Consider the following 16,987-nt stretch of genomic DNA (forward strand, 5'->3'; position numbering starts at 1 on the left):
TGCACGCCTTGGAGCCCCGGCCCTGAGGGCAGAGGCTGGGCCCGGGGCAGAGGAGGGAGGGGGCTTGTTCAGAGGGAGGGGCTGCACTGGAGGGGATCCTGTGGGCATCTCTAAACTCTCCCTGCCACAGCATCTCTGAGTATTGTTTTTTCTCCTTGCCTGATCTTCCCTCTGCTTCCTGGAGATTTCCCTCCTGCAGGTGTTTCCCTGTGCCTGATCACTCCTTTGCAGCACTCACAGACCCCAAACCTCTGTGAATTTATTGATCACCTAAAGTAACAGTTCAGATGTCTCAGGAATTTGTCAAAATTCATAATCAACCTTTAATATTTATCTCTCCTCCCTGCCACTCTCCACTAGTAGGAAACTGAGTACAAAGTATTAGGAAATGTCCTTTTTTTTGCCAAAATCTTTATCTTGGAAATATTGTATGACTGATCAGAACCCCTCAGAACTTTAGACCTTCACGAGCATTTCACCTCCCCTGCACCAGAAATACCCAGAGTTGTACTCACAGGGTCTGTAGGCAGTGGGATGTTCCAGCTTTAGGAGATGGCTCCAGGAGCTGCAGCTGCATTGTCCTGCAGCCAGAGGTTCCTGTGCCAAGGGCTGGCAATGATTCTGCCCCAGGCACTTCTCAGCACCTTCCCAGCCCCGACTGATTGAAGCTCTTTGTGCCTCTGTGCTGGGCCCAGGATGGCTGCAGGCAGTGCCCCAGCCCTGCTGGTCTGGCAGAAGAGCTGCTCATCGAGAGAAATGTGCTTTTGAAGCTCTTCTTGGTTACCAGGAGCTGCCTCTGTGCCAGGAGCCCAGCCCAGCTCAGCAGCACAGACACAGCACCAGGACTTTAATGAGCCTCTGGGGCTTTGTGCTCAGGCCCTGAACATCAGTCCCTGAGAGGGAGCTGAAGAAACCTCTCCAGAACTCCAAGTCAGAATCCAACTCCAAAGTTTCTTGGACTTTTAAGGGGTCCCACTGAGGAACACAACTGAGAAAGTGTCCCCAGGCCCCTGGCAGAGCAGAGAACTAGAGGCAGTGATGACAGGTGGGGACAAAGAGAAGCCAAGTCTTGGTACCCTGGGGCACAGCAGGGTCTGTGCCACCAAGGCCTGGGAAGAGACACCTTGTCCTGAGGCACTGGGGCCTCCTGGCACAGCCCCAGCCAGGCTGGGCACTGTCAGCCCCTTGTCCTGCCCTCAGCATCCCCCCCTAGCCCACATCCCAGTGGCCTCAAGGATCTGCTGGAAGGAGTCCCTGGGGAGCCTTGCTCAGCAATGGCCCTGGGGGCTCCTTCATGCTCCCAGGGACTGCAGCTTTTTGAAAGGACTTTGGGTTTGGCTTTTGCCTTGAGTCTCTGAGATGTCTCTACCATCCTGGCCTCCAATTCTCTGCTGTACTTAGTCCCTGGAGAGGCTTTGTCAGTAACAACACTCAGTGGGACGCATTAATACTTCAAGGTACTTCAGTTATTTTAAGGTACTTGGTGTTTCCCTTTTGATACACACTGTGTGAGAGGTTTTACAATCATGGCCCCAATTATCTGGTTTAACAAGTCCCTTGAGAGCTTTGCACTGACACTCAGTAGGGCTCATTAGCACTTTGAGATACTCAAGGTTTTTAAGGTACTTTATGGATTTAAGGATACTTTTAGGTACTTTTATGGATTTTTCTTCCGACACTGAGTCTCTGAGAGGTTTTTGTGCCATCCTGGCCTCCAATTCTCTCCTCCAAGGAGTCCATGAGGATCCAGTGTTGGGTATCTTCCCCCTTTTCTCTTGTACAACAAAGATGGAACTGAAAGAATTTTGTAAGACTTTGAAAAACATCCAAACAAACATGGGACAATTAACAACACAACAACAACCACTAAGAGAATGAATAGTCCTGTTTTAGCTAGACATCATCCAACCCTTTAGTCCTCAGGATTGGAAGAGTTTATTGAACCAATCTTTTTTTTCCACTTGAAACTTCTTCAATCCTTCCTTCAGTACCTGAATGCTCTTGTGGATTGACTCGCTGTGGATGGAGAGGTTCATGCAACACATGCCCTCAGAGTCTACCCAGCCATGCTCATGTGCGCAGAGTAAAAATTCTATCGCTGTTCTGCAAGGTGGCATGTTTGATGGTCTCTATGTCTGAGAGCAGGCCACTCAGTGTGAGGGAGGTAGCATTGCTTTGCTTACTTAACAGGCACCCAGGATGGTCTGATTGTCCTAAAGCTTTAGCTGCAGCCACCCAAGCAGTCCACATTGGGGGTGCTACCATCCGATACCTGGATTAAAGCTTTCAAAGCCATCTCTTTGATATCATCCAATACTTCTCTCAGGACACCTGCTGCTTGATCATCTCGTAGGCTGTGTTGTCCTTCTCCAGCTGGATGATTGTTTGTCAATTCTGCCCTTGCCTCATTATTAGCATAGTCTGCTCTTAATTGATTTAGTAAACACTTCCATCCCCCTTCCCAAAGGGTGTATTCTGTAGGTGACAACAACATGGTCATAATATATTTTAAATCATATGAGGTTGAGACATGTGCTGTAAACATGGCCCTCATTAGTCCATTAAAACAAGGTAAGTCCTTCCTATGGTCTTTATTTGCCCTACACAGATCCTTGATTTCCCCGTAAACGAATGGCTGATACCTGGGATTCTGCCCCCTTCTTTCATAACATACCGGGGCAACGAGGAGTTTCGAGACTATTTGCCAGTCTCCTTCCTTTACGGCTTCTTTCTGGATCCTTTCCTGGGGATCTTCTGGGGTTGAGGGGCAAGGTGGCTCTGGGGAATCTAAACTATTTTCTAAGGAGGAAGAATAACTTGGAGGAGAAACATTTGGATTGGAAATAGTGTGACAGTTGGGCTTAGTATCTGTGACCATGGGTTTATATTGTTGCCAGAGGGTGAGGCAAAGGGCACTGCCATTTTGTCAGGTGTTGGGGAGGAAGGGTCTTGATTTAGGACGGCATACCCCTGGGCTTGCATTCTGGAGGCATGGCCCAGGCTGAAGGTGGAATGATTGAAAGTGGGGGTGTGACCTGCAGTTCTGGGGGTGGACTCTGGAGGTTCATTCAGGGTGGAAGAGAAGGTTGTGGTAGCAGGAAGTGGAGGAGCCAAGATGGAGGGAGGACAGTCAGGCTCAGGGGCATCTGGAAAATTTCTAATGATCCACTTCACAATTGATTTTTATCTGTTCTTTGAAGATATTTGGTCATGATCAGTGAGAATTAACTTAAAGCATCCATATATGCACCTTTCTACTTTGGAGATTCAGCTGCCCATTTTTCTCTTTCTCAACCTTAGGTGGAACAGCCACTGGAACACCCCAAATCAATAATGGGACGTGGGTGCATATTGTAACAACACAGTAGCAAAATGGGCAATAACTGTCCTGCGTTTCCCTAAACCCACCTACAATCCTACACAGGTGAAACTGTCATTGTCCCTGGGGATCCTGGCCGAGATCCCTCAAAACAATGATGAATCTGCCAGCCTGACACAATCCAAAATCCTGGGGAGCACTGGTCTATCCATCAGCTAACCACTCTGACAAGACTAAATGTCAGGGTCTCTGTTTGGGCGGCAAAGGTTGCAATGAGTGTGGGTGTGACAAACCTTTCTGGTTCCCCAGCTTCAGGGTGGTGAAAACAAAAAGAAGCAGATGCTGGGGAAGATGAGACAGGAAAGCCTTATAAATATGATTGCCTGGCAAAAGATTTTGAGAATATGGACACTATAAGTGAGATTAAAATGAAATCAAGCTTTGAGATACCAAGCCTTAGTTACTGAACAACTGGGAAAGAATGGTATGGCCAGCTGAAAGTAATCTTCCTTTGATGAAACAATACCCTCTGCTTGCAGACAGGTCCAAGGGTCAGAGCAGACCCTACTAGCTTGGCAGAAGGAGTCCAAAGAGTAGTCTTTAGCGTTTAAAATGTAGCACAGTATGGTAATGTAATCATTCTTATAGGCTGTATATAAATGCTATAAGATTTGCATCTTGTACTAGATTGGTTAGTGAAAATTAGAATATGCAGCACAGAAGAAGATTTATTGTATAGTATTGGGAAGTCCCCTCCTCTTTTGGGCATCCATTTTGGGTGTCTCTTTCGAGCTCCTCCTTCGGGCCTGCTCTGAGCTGTGGCTGGCAGCTCCAAACAAGGCCCCTGCACCCACACCCTTTGCAATAAACCACAAGTTCCAAGACCTGGCTTCAGATATCTCTTGTCTCTGTCCGTCCCAACCGTCCTAGCCCCCAGGGATCCTACAAGCAGGATCAATGGAGTTGCCCAAAAAGAACTTTAGTACAGGGTGAAAAACAATTAACATGGAGAAGTCAAGCACAGTACAAGGGTTGGGATTCAAAGACCTGAGATAAAGGCGAAGCAACAATATAGTGACCAGTATCTTAATGGTCTATTGGTTCCATGAAGCCTCGCTGTGTCCAATGGCCCCTTGGTTCCATTGGGGCCCAGTAGTGCAACAATGATTCCCTTGGTTCACAAGTTCCCAAAGTGTCACAATGGCCCCTTCCTTCCATGAGGCCCTGCAGGGTCACAATGGTCTCCATGATTCCATGGGGCCTTGCAATGCCACAATGGTCTCCATGGATCCATGGTGGCCTGCGGGATCACAATGGCCCTTTGACTCCATGAGGCCCTAAAATGCTACAATTGTCTTTTGGTTCCACAAAGCCTCACAGCTTCACACTGGCCCCTTGGGACCATGCAGCTCAACAGAGCCACAATTATGCCCTTGGTTCCACAAGGCCCCACAGTGTCACAGTGGCCCCCTGGATCCATGGTACCCTGCAGGATCAAAATGTTCTCCTTGGTTCCACAAGTTCCTACAGTGGAACAGGGTCCACAAGGGCCTGCAGTGTCACCGTAGCCCATTGGTTTCACAATCCTCCACAGTATCACAACAATCTCCATAGGAAGGAAACAAGTGAGTCCCAGTGGTGCAGAGGCAGATGAGAGGCAGTCACCAGAGGCCAAGTCTAGCCAGGTTTGACTGTATGGGCAGATTTTGTCTGGGAGTAACCCTTGGATATAGAGAATTTTAGACATGGAATCCCAATTTTGGTGAAGGCGCCTAGACAAGAAAGGCAGTTCTTTCCCACAGGAAGGAAAGCACAGAGCCCCAGTGCTTCGCAGTCAGATGGGAAGTGGCCCTTGACATGTCAAATTCAGTGGGACCTGTCAGACAGCCTCCAGGAGGCCAAACCAGGCAGACTTGTTCCATGTTCCTTTGATTTCATGGAGCCCCATACTGTCACAATGGTCTCATTATTCCATGAGGTCTCGCAATGTCACAATGGCGTCTTTGTTTCATGAGCCCCAACAGAGTCACAAGGGTCCATTGTCTCCATGTAGCCCCGCTGTGTCACAATGGTTCCTCTTATATATTGGTCCCACAGTTTCATTATTGACCCTTCCTTCCACAGGGCCCCCTGAGTTGCACAACAGTACCCTTGATTCTTTGAGGTTCTCTAGTGTCACCATGCTGTCCTTGGACCTGCATTGTCACAACTGACCCATGAGGTTCCGTAGTGCCACCATTGTCGCTGTCAGAGGCTAGATGAGATCAATGTCCCGAGACACCTTCGGATGCTTGGAACACCCATGTGGGGCCAGGGCTGGGTCAGGCCTTGGTTTGTGGTGGGACAGAGCCCCACCCACAGCCCTGACCTGGCAGAGCTGTCAATCACATAGCAGATGCTGTGCCAACCCCACTCTAATTGGCTGAGCTGTCAATCAATCACACACTACCAGCCGGTGCCTACCCTAAATCTGATTGGACAAGCAACTGGCAGTCCCACCCCAGGGGCGGGCCCATAAAGGCCCGCGGGGTTAAAAGCCAGAGCACGAGGCCAGCCCCTGGCCTGCATCCCAGTTTCTCCTGGGGTTCCTCTGTTGGTGTAGCTGGAATCTGAGTAGTTGGTACCTATGTGTGTGTCTTTCTATGGATCTTCTGTCTTTCTGGTGTTCTCTATTTGTTCTCCTTCTAATCCTACTTACCTGGAACATTTTGGGTAACTAAACATCTTAAGGGTTGAAGGTCTTTAGGTTAAATGGGCTAAGTTAATGAAGTTAATGCTTTGGTAAGAGTTTTATGTTGAAGTGGATGTTGTAATAAACCCTTTGCCCAAGTTCCTTGACTGTCGATATTTTGCCAGTAAAATTTTGTGTCATTTGGACATCTTAGCTCAGCTGGTTTTTGCATGATGCTGGTATCACCGAGGCTGTGGGTTCAATCCCTGTGTGGGCCATTCACTAAAGAGGTGGACTTGATGATTCTTGTGGGTCCCTTCCTACCAAGAATATTCTTTGCATCTGCCCATGTTGACAATATCTGGTTGGTGTTTCTCCTGTGCACCAAACACAAGTCAAGGAACCTTTGGTTACCCCCAGCATTTCAGTGTTCTGGGGTGTTCCAGCCCTGTAGGTTCACAATGGCCTCTTGTTCCCAATAGGCCCCACAGTGTCACACTGGCCCCTTGGTTCCACGGCCCCAACAGTGCCACAATGATCCCCTTGGTTCCACAACTTCCCACAGTGTCCCACTGGTCCCTTGCTTCCATAAGGATCTGGAGTGTCACACAGTTTTATGACATTCGTCCTTGCTGCCTCTCACATCCCCCTGCCCCACAAACAGCCCCGAGCCACTCATGAGGGACAGGCCCTGCTGGCCCAGGCTGGGCTCAGGGCTTGGCCTTTCTGCTTTCCCCAGCCAGCCCAGGTCTTGCTCAGCATTGCAGTTCCCTGCTCAGAGCCTTTGGCTGCGTGCAATCCTGGCCTCAAGGATCTGCTCTCAGCAGTCCCTGGGGAGCCTTTGGCACTCCCTGCCCTCAGTGGGGCCCAGCCATGATCCAAGGCACTTGGAGTTTTGCTTCTGACACCTTGAGCAGCTTCTTCATCCTTCTCTCAGTGCCTAAGGGTCCTGGACTCAGCCCCAGATCCACTGTGGCGATCATCAAAATACAGAAAGCCCTCAGGAACTCTTTTCCTTCCCTCCCTCCCTCCCTCCCTCCCTCCCTCCCTCCCTCCCTCCCTCCCTCCCTCCCTCCCTCCCTCCCTCCCTCCCTCCCTCCCTCCCTCCCTCCCTCCCTCCCTCCCTCCCTCCTTCCTTCCTTCCTTCCTTCCTTCCTTCCTTCCTTCCTTCCTTCCTTCCTTCCTTCCTTCCTTCCTTCCTTCCTTCCTTCCTTCCTTCCTTCCTTCCTTCCTTCCTTCCTTCCTTCCTTCCTTCCTTCCTTCCTTCCTTCCTTCCTTCCTTCCTTCCTTCCTTCCTTCCTTCCTTCCTTCCTTCCTTCCTTCCTTCCTTCCGTCTCCAGGGTTTGTGCAGCTGATTGGAGTCAGTTTGGAGTTCTGCTAAGGAGGAAGATCTCAAAATGCACCACATACTTGTTTTCTTTAATCAAGTGAGTATTTATTATTTTCCAGATCAGAGAAGAGCTGAGAGAAGCATTACCCAGGTGATCTTGATGCTGAATGTCTCCTTAGGAGGTCTGGGCACAGAGAAGAATGAGCCCCCTGAGGGCTGACCCTGTTTGGACAAGCTGCTCCTCACCCCTAGCCTCACCATGTCTGACATGGTCCACCTGGCACTGACATCCCTGTGCCCTGCAGCAGAACCTTGTCCCCTGAGCTCTGCAGCTTCATGTCCCAGCCCATTGCACCATGTCCCACCTACTCTCCTCAGAGCTCTGCCTGCACACAGGCCCAGGAGAAGTTTTCCTGTTGGGAAGGAAAGAATGGAAAAGCCTGAGCAGGTTTCCTAAACAACAAACCCCACTCAGGAACCACCTGCTCAGTCCAGGCTGCCTAGAATGGTGTCACCTTTCTCCAAGGGACAGTGTGAGCAGAAATGATCTCTGGGAGCAAAATTCTCTGAGTCTCCCAGCTGAATTCTCTGTCCCTGTCCTTTCCCTGGATCTCTGTTGCAGATAGAAGCTGCTGGTGCCATCCTCACCGTTAACATCTCTCTTGAATGCAAACAAATATTTCCAGGTGTATTAAGCAGGATTTTTCCTTGTTTCTACAAAACTTTTGTGTTCCTCAAGGAACGAAGAGGCCCTTTTTTGCAGTGAGGGGGTCACGTGGAAGCAAGGAATCAATTGTGACACTCGAGTCCCATGGAACCAAGGGGCCATGGTGACACAGCAGGGCCACGTGGATCCAGTGGTCCATTGTGACACTGTGGATCCAAGGAGACCATGGAGACACCCCCAGAACCTCCTGGAACCAAGGAGTCCATGGTGACCCAGCGGGGCTGCATGGAGCCAATGGTCCATGGTGACACTGCCCATCCAAGGAGTCCATTGTGACACTGCAGAAGCTCATGGAGCGAGGGAGGCCATTGTGACACTGAAGAACTTCATGACACCAAATATCCATGGTGACACAGCAGGGCATCATGGGAACCAAGGAACTGCTGTTGACAGTACAGAAACTCATGGAACCAGGGGCCCTTGTGGCACTGCAGAACCAACAGAGCTGCTGGACCTTGTGCCCTGGCCCTGCACAGCTCCTTGGGAGGCACGGCAGGAGCAGCACCCTGGGAGCCTCAGGAATGCCCCTCTGGGATCCATGGCACACACTCCCAGGGGCTGGAATGGCAGTTCCCAGACAGGAAAAGATGTTCCTGCCTCTGAAGGCAAAGCTCTTAAGAAGGAGCCAAAGGCCAAGTGGAGCAAGATCTTACAGTGACATTTCACTGCCAGCCTTCATAACTTCACCCATGGCTGTTGAAGCTCATGGATAAGGAATTAAATCAGGGCAGGGTCTTTGGTGGGAGCTGCCCTGGCTCAAGGGAGACACTGAGATTGAAACAGAGCAGGCAAAGAAAGGCAGGAGAGAAAGGAGAACACAAAAACAATCAGCTGAGAAGGTGACACTCTGAAAAACAGAACTGGAAATGATGGAAAATGAATGGGACAGAAACTAATAGTTCTGAAAATTTTATTTACTATCAAAATACATCCCACACACCCAGCCCCCCACAATCCCGATCCCGCACCCTCAAATTTGGATGCCACTTCTCCCATTCTGTATCCAATCCCATCTCAGCCTGGAGGCTGTGGAATTGAGTAATTTTAGCATGGGACTGAGTTTATTTGAGGTGGGAACAAGGCAATTTATAATGGGATTGAGCCCCATGAGGGTAAGATTGAGGTGTTTTCAGTGGGACTGAGTCATTTTGAGGTGACAGATCAATCCATCTTGACTTTTGGTGTGCAAAGATAGGGAGAACACTTCCTGAAATCCCCCAAGAACCCGCAAATCTTCCAGAATATGTCCCAAAATGATAAATTGCTGCTGAAGTATCTGTTAACTGATGGAACTTTAGACATCTTTGATAAATTTCTTTCTTTTTAGTCCTATTCCAGGTGTTTTGAAGTGATAAAGAAAAATCAAGAGGAAATTGGGGCCAAACCAAAAGGATAACCAGCCAGGTATCTTCCCAGCACAGATCACTGAATGTGGGTCAGCAGGGCTCTGCCCAACGTGGATCCTCCCATGGGGGATGAAGCTGGAGTGGTACATGAAGCTCTTCCTGCAATTGGAGCATTTCCAGGGCTTCCCTTACCAGTGCCTCTGTTGGTGTTTGGTCAAGTGAGAGCTGTGGGTGAAGCTCTTCCCACACTGGGGACACTCGTAGGGCCTCTCCCCAGTGTGGATGTGCCGGTGGGTGACGAGGGTGGAGTTGTCTCTGAATCCCTTCCCGCAGTCGGGGCATTGAAAGGGCCTCTCGTCTGTGTGAATCCGCTGGTGCCGGAGGAGATTGGAGCTGGTGTGAAACCTCTTCCCACACTGGAGACACTCGTAGGGCCTCCTTGCAGTGTGGATGGTGTGGAGAGTTAGGGATCTGCGTGCGGAAGAAATCGGGCTGTACGGTCAGTCAGGACATCCCCCCCCCCTGCAGTCAGACCTTTGCCCCGTACCTGGCCGCATCCAGCCGGGCGTGAGCAGAAGGAAATGACACTGACTGCCCAAGCTATAAAAACCCTTGTGACCCCTCAATAAACACCATTTGGTGTCCACCACGTTGGTGTCAGGAGCTTATGGACTGAGTGACCCTGGGGTTAGGGCCACCGTGCCGGACTAAGAACCAGGTTGCCACGCCTTGAGAAGGCAACATCTGGTGCGGAAAACCCAGGACACAATTGTCGCCCAGGATTCAGGGATCGCCTGGACGAGGGACCAGCGGCTGCACAGCTGGCCTCGTGCAGTGGGGGGGACACCCCCAGACCAGCAAGGAGCATGGACGCTATCGCGAAGGTCATAAGTGAGATCCACACGCAGTGGGGTATCGAGTGTAAGCTTAAGCATTTATGTCTCGCAGTGCCGAGACTGATTAAGCTTGGGGCTATAGAAAGCCCGGTAGAAATTCTCCATCCAGAGATTTGGGATAATTGCACGAAGGCTCTGGCCGAGGAAACCATGTCCTCAGGCTCAGGGAAAGCCCTCAAATCATGGGGCAGAGTTATCCAGGCTCTGCAAAAAGCTCAGCAAGAGCAAGAAACCTGGAAAGCCATGCGAACTTGTTTATTAGCCGTGCCGCAGTTGGGGGTAGGGGCAGCGACGCAAACCGCAGAGGACTTTGACTCAGTCAGGCGTGCGGAGGCGCGAACGCCGGTACCCCCTCAGCGAACTGACTCACCATCAGAAGGGGGGGAGCGTGCGCGGACGTTTTGGCAGGGACTAGCAGAGGAGGCGCGGAATGGTGCTATAATATCGGACCCCGAAGCGGTTGATAAAAACGCACCCCCGCCATATGCGTTTGAAAATGGCGCCGAAGGGCGTGACCTCCGGAGGGCTGGAATGAAGACACGGGGGTGAAAATGCAGAAGGCTCGCTGAACAGTGCAAGCATGGGTGAGCGGGGAGGAGGGGCAGCCCCCGAGAAGGAGCGTAAGACCAATCAAAGCGCTCAATTTAAATTAGGTCCTTATAGGGCAAGGACCTCCCCCAGCTGGAGGTGGGGGGAGCCCAGGGGGAGGGAACGGCCCGACCCCCTCAAGAAGGGGCGGGGTCGGAGCCCGAGAAAATGGCTGAGCAGCCCGGAAATGTCCGGCCAGTCGACTTCCGGCTCGGACTCTGACTCGAGCAGGGACGGGCTCGAAAGGTGGTCGGAGGATTCCAACACCGACTTGGGCTGTAACAAAAAGGGAGCAGCAGCATACAAGACCACTAGCTGCAGCGCTCCTGCGTGGGTTAAGGGGATATCAGAGAAAGATCGAACCCCGCTTACAGACTGGCGGAAAATAAAAATGGCTTGCACGAGTGGGCTCCATCTGCCACACTGGTGTTCCCGGTCCGTGTGGGGGGGGCAGGCGGAAATCAAAGAACCTACTCCCTGGTAAACCCGAAAGACGTGCAGGCAATTGTTAAAGCGCTTGCAGACAGGGGGATTAATTCTGCCATGGTTTCCACACTCATTGATAGCATTTTTGGAGGCGATGATATGCTTTCCTTTGATATCAAACAGACTTGCAGGCTGATTTTCGATGGGGTGGGGATGATGGTTTTTAAACAGGAATGGGAGGACAATTGTGTAAAGCAGCTAGCCTTAGTAACAGGGGCAGACCATCCACTGCACGGCTCCAGCATACAGAGTCTAATGGGCACAGATCCCACTATGATCACCCCCAGGCACAGGCTGAGGGCCTGTGGGCCCATGAGGTTATGACAACAACCCGTGCTGCCTGTGAAGCCATCCGTGTTGTTTCCAAAGTAATAGTGGAAATAGCTTTTTAGTGGACCATCGCCATGGTCCACTAAAAAGCAGAGTGAGAGTGAGAGCTTCACTCAGTTTTTGGACCGCCTTCAGGCAGCATTAGATTCCTCTGAATTACCCTCAGAGGCGAAGCGTCTTGTGCTAGCAGACTGCCTACGCCAGCAATGCAACTGAGCCACCAAGGACATTTTAAGATCACTGCCACCCGGGTCCAATGTTGCTGCCATGATCAACCATGTTGCAAAGGAAGAACACCTAGCTCCCATCCAAGCAGCAGTTCACACTGTAATAACCAATGTGATGGCATGCTTTAAGTGTGGCCAGGCAGGCCACGTGGCAGTTAACTGCCCCCAGTCGGACGCCCCCGCAACCCATACGCCCCACTACCCGGAAAGAGAGAGAGACCCCCGAGCAACCCGACATCACCTGAGAAGCTTGCACCATCAAAATCAAAGCGGCAACGGTATCTCTGTGTGATCTTGTTTCTAGGGTTAGCAGGCGGAGGACAGGCAGACCCAAAACATTACCCTCACCAGCCATTCAGGTGGGTTCTATGCCATCTCTCAGGTGAGGGGGTCATCAAAGAAATTGTCACAGCCAACACCCCATCTTTCGAGTTCAGGCTAAAAGACATTTTTCCCTTGCATACAGGGCACCCCAAATTTGAGGAGACAACATTATTTCAGACCTACTTGTGCCCTGCTTCCAACCCAGAAAAAAGTTACTGTTATTACCCAGGGTATGGATATTGTGGATATTGGGGGTGTGAAACTATTGTGACAAGCAATAGATGGAAACCACAACACCCTGATAAGTTCCTGCAAATTAAGTATGCTCCCCACGGCTGTCTCGAACCAAAATTTGATATGGATGGGTACGTGATTTTGCCCCAAGGCGGGAAACAGCACACCTGCACAGGCTATATAATGACAATCCTGCAGCCGAGCCATGATGGCTGGGCCCTGGGCAAAGTGTGGACAGCGTTTGTTTATCTCTCTCACCACATCTGGGTGAACATACAAATTATCAGATTCCTACCTCCAATATCCCAATCAGTCGGACCCAATCCGATTCTTGCAATGAGTAGACCCAGGAAGGGGATCGCAGCTAACGGTAGTTCTAGCCACAAAACACAGATGCTAAAACTTACCTCCTCCCCATTTGATCTCTTAACCAAACCAACCCTCTCCAATCCATTCTTAAGCATGTTAAATGCTATCTTCTTATCGTTAAACCAATCCAACCCAAACATCACAGAGTCAGGCTGGTTATGCTATGATGCACAACCCCCTTTTTACAAAGGTGTTGCCCTCAATCTCCCATTCATCTTCTCAAAGGCAGACAATCCACGCCAATGCAGATGGGACACCCCCTGGAGAGGCATTACCCTAAGTCAGGTTACGGGCCTAGGTAAATGCTTTGGCAATGCAACCTTGGCAAAGCAGATGGGCAACGTCTGCCGGGAATTCATCAAACTTAAGGGAGGGAAGTTCCAGTGGGTGATCCCAGCTGCATTGGGAATGTGGGTCTGTCAACGATCCGGGGTAAGCCCATGTGTACCTCTTGACAAATTCAATCATTCTACTGACTTTTGTGTCCAAGTTTTAATTGTCCCCAGAGTCCTGTATCACCAGGAATAAGAGGTGTACCGCTTGTTCGAGGAACCCGACCGGCTCCACAAATGAGAAGTGGTAACAGGCATCACCATCGCAATGCTCCTCGGTTGAGGAGCTAGTGGCGCTGCCACAGGCATCTCGGCCCTTGAAACACAACATCAAGGACTGGCACAATGCAGATGACTGTCAACAAGGACTTGCAGAGGATTGAGAAATCCATTTCTTCCCTAGAAAAATCCCTTTCCTCGCTCTCAGAGGTTGTCCTCCAAAACAGGCGAGGACTGGACCTTTTGTTCATGCAGCAAGGAGGCCTGTGTGCCACCTTGAAAGAGGAATGCTGCTTTTATGCGGACCACACCGGAGTCGTGAGAGACTCCATGGCCGAAATGAGAAACTGACTAAACTTAAGAAAAATGGGCAGAGAAGCTCAACAGGGCTAGTTCGAGTCATGGTTCAACCGGTCCCCATGGCTCACCACCCTGATTTCTACCCTAATAGGCCCACTCGCTATAATCTTACTAACCCTAATCTTTGGGCCTTGCATATTAAACAAACTGGTGCTATTCGTTAAAAATCGTTTAGAAACGGTTAACATTATGTTTGTCGAGCGCCGACAATTACTTTAAGGTGTGCCAGTTAGTAACACACAAGTTTATACTAATTTTACTAACCCATGAAATTTTGTAACCTCTACATTTTATAACTTTATATGATTTTTACTAATCATGAGGGAGGGGGGAAATGTGGAGAGTCAGGGACAAGCGTGCGGAAGAAATCCGGCTGTACGGTCAGTCAGGACATCCACCCCCCTGCAGTCAGACCTTTGCTCCGTACCTGGCCGCACCCAGCCAGACGTGAGCAGAAGGAAATGACACTGACTGCCCAAGCTATAAAAACCCTTGTGACCCCTCAATAAACGCCATTTGCTGTCCACCACATTGGTGTCAGGAGCATATGGACTGAGTGACCCTGGGGTTTGGGCCACTGTGCCGCACTAAGAACCAGGTCGCCACGCCTTGAGAAGGCAACAGGGTCAATGTGCTTTTCTTTCTTATGGGAAAAAAGCACCTTTCACATCCAGGCACCCATAACCAAAGTTGGGAATCCACCTCCAGAATTCCCTATATCCAAGGATTTCTCCCACACACAAGCTGCCAGGAGAGACAGGTCTGGCTGGCCTTGCTTTCTGAAGAGCTGTTTCTCATCTGCCTTTGAAACACTGGGCCTCTGTACTTTCCATCTTACTGAAAAGAACTCTTCTTCCTATCCTGATGCCCATGGCCAAATCTGAGATTCCACCTCCAAAATTCCCTATATCAAAGGATTTCCCCCAGATGAAAGGTGCCAGGAGAGAAAGGTCTGGCTGAGTTGGCCTCTCAGGAGCCTTCTCTCTCTGCTTCTGCCCCTGAAACACTTGGGCTCTGTGCTTTCCTTCCTGTGGAAAAAACCATCCTAGATATCATAGATATTTGCAGAAATGGCCAAAATTGGGATTCCACCTGCAAAATTCCCTATATCCAAGGGCTGCTTTCAGACCGAAGCTGCCAGGACAGAGAGCTCTGGCTGGCCTTGGCCTCTGATGGCCGCCTTTCATCTGACCCTGAAACACCAGTGTTCCGTGCTTTCCTTCCTATGGAAAAGAACTGTCTTCTGGAAAAGAACCTTCTTCTCCAGGCCAAAACTGGTATTCCACCTCTACAATTCCCTATATCCAGAGATTGCTCCCAGACAAAATCTGCCAGCATCATCTAATCTGGCTGCCCTTGGCCTCTGGTGGCTTCCCCTCATCTGCCCCTAGACACACCGGGGCTTGGTTATTTCCTTCCTATGGAGACCATGGTGACACTGTGAGGACCTGGTGGAACCATGGAGACCATTGTGACACTTTGGGATACCATGGTGACACTGTGGGGCTTCATGGAACCAAGAGACCACCATAGCTCTGTGGGGCCTCATGGAACCATGGAGACCATTAGGACCCTTCAGGGCCTCGTGTAACCACAGGGCCATTGTGACACCTCAGGGACTCATGGAACCAAAGGGGCCACTGGGACATTGTGGAGCCTCATAGAACCAGGGGAACATGGAACAACTCTGGCTGATGTGGCCTCCCAGGGGGGACCTGACAGGTCTGGCAGATCTTGGAATGTCAAGGGCTGCCTCTCATCTGCCCATGAAACACTGGGGCTCCATGCTTTCCTTCCTATGGAAAGAACTGTCTCTCTTTTCAGAACCACGTGGACAAAATTGGTATTCCCCATTAAAAATTTCCTGTATGCAAGGGTATTCGCAGAAGAAAAACCTGCCAGATCTGCCTGGCCTGGGCTTCTGGTGGTCACATCTCATCTTCCTTGGAAGCACAAGGGCTCTGTGCCTGCCTTCCTATGGAAAAGAACTGGCCTTGTCCAGGGGCCATGGCAAAAATTGGAATTTGGTTGCCAAAATTCCATCTATCCTGGGATTGCTCCCAGACAAAAGCTGGCCGGATAGACAGCTCTGCCTGGTCTTGGCCTCTGGTGATATTCCAAAACCATGAGCAGAATGTTTTCATCTGAAAACACCTTGAAGAGGGCGGAAAGGTCTCCCAGGCTGGGATTTGCAGGCCTCAAGAACATAACTAATGTATGGAGGCTGATGTGCCAGGGCTCACCTGTTAAGAGACTGAGGAGAGAACAACAGTGTCCTGGAAGGGATGGAAGGGTGGATTAGGAAACGGTTGAGCTTTTTCTCCAAATTGGGAAGCAGCCAGATAGAGAAATTATACCACAAATGCAGAAGGGGAGACCAAGACTGGACATGAGGAGATGAGAATTTCCCTTGCAGGGCAGGGCTGTGGTGCAACACATCCCCCAGAAGGAGCCTGGGTCAGCCCCAGGCTTTGTGTGGGCAGGCAGGAGGCAGAGTTGTCAGCAAAGGAAGGGCCCAGCCAGGTGGGGCAGCCAGGGGATGCCGACAGCCTGCAAGGACAGAGGCGCAGGGCAGGGACACTGTAGGACCGCCTGGGCTGCCCAGGGCACAGGGATGGGCAGCAGCTGCAAGACAGCCCTGCCAGAGGCAACTTGGGCAGCACTTTGGCCATGGCTGCTGGGCCTGGGCCTGAGGCAGGAGCAGGAGACAAGTGACCCTTGCAGGGCTGGGGCCTCATTGCCTCCTTGTCCCTGCTCAGCAGCCTGGCAGGGGCCGCCCCATGCTCCTGCCCCTGGCATTGCACATCCCCACATGCCAGTGCCCATCCCAGGAAGAGCCCTGAGCAAGGAGGGAGGGACAGGATCTGCCTGGCCAGCGGCTGGGGCTCAGGCCTTTGCCCTTTGCATTCCTCAAACACATCCAGGTGTCTCAGCACCAGAGACACCTTTGCCTTGTTTGTCCCCAGCTGTCACCACTGCCTCCAGTGTTTTACTCTAAGTGGAACCTGGGGACACTTTCCCAGTCGTGTCTCTCCACAGAACCCATTAAAACTTTTTTTAAGTTCAGTGTTTCGATTTAACTTTGAGTTCTTGAGATGTTTTTTGAACGCTCTCTCAGGGACTGAGTCTGATGTAAAAAACACCCAAGCCCCAAGAGGCTCATTAAAGTCCTTGGGCTGTGTCTGTGCTGCTGAGCTTTAAAGGAACAGCTCTTCCTAGGGCCAGCTCC

This window comes from Melospiza melodia, chromosome 7, assembly GCF_035770615.1.
Source record: "Melospiza melodia melodia isolate bMelMel2 chromosome 7, bMelMel2.pri, whole genome shotgun sequence".
Taxonomy (NCBI): Eukaryota; Metazoa; Chordata; class Aves; order Passeriformes; family Passerellidae; genus Melospiza; species Melospiza melodia.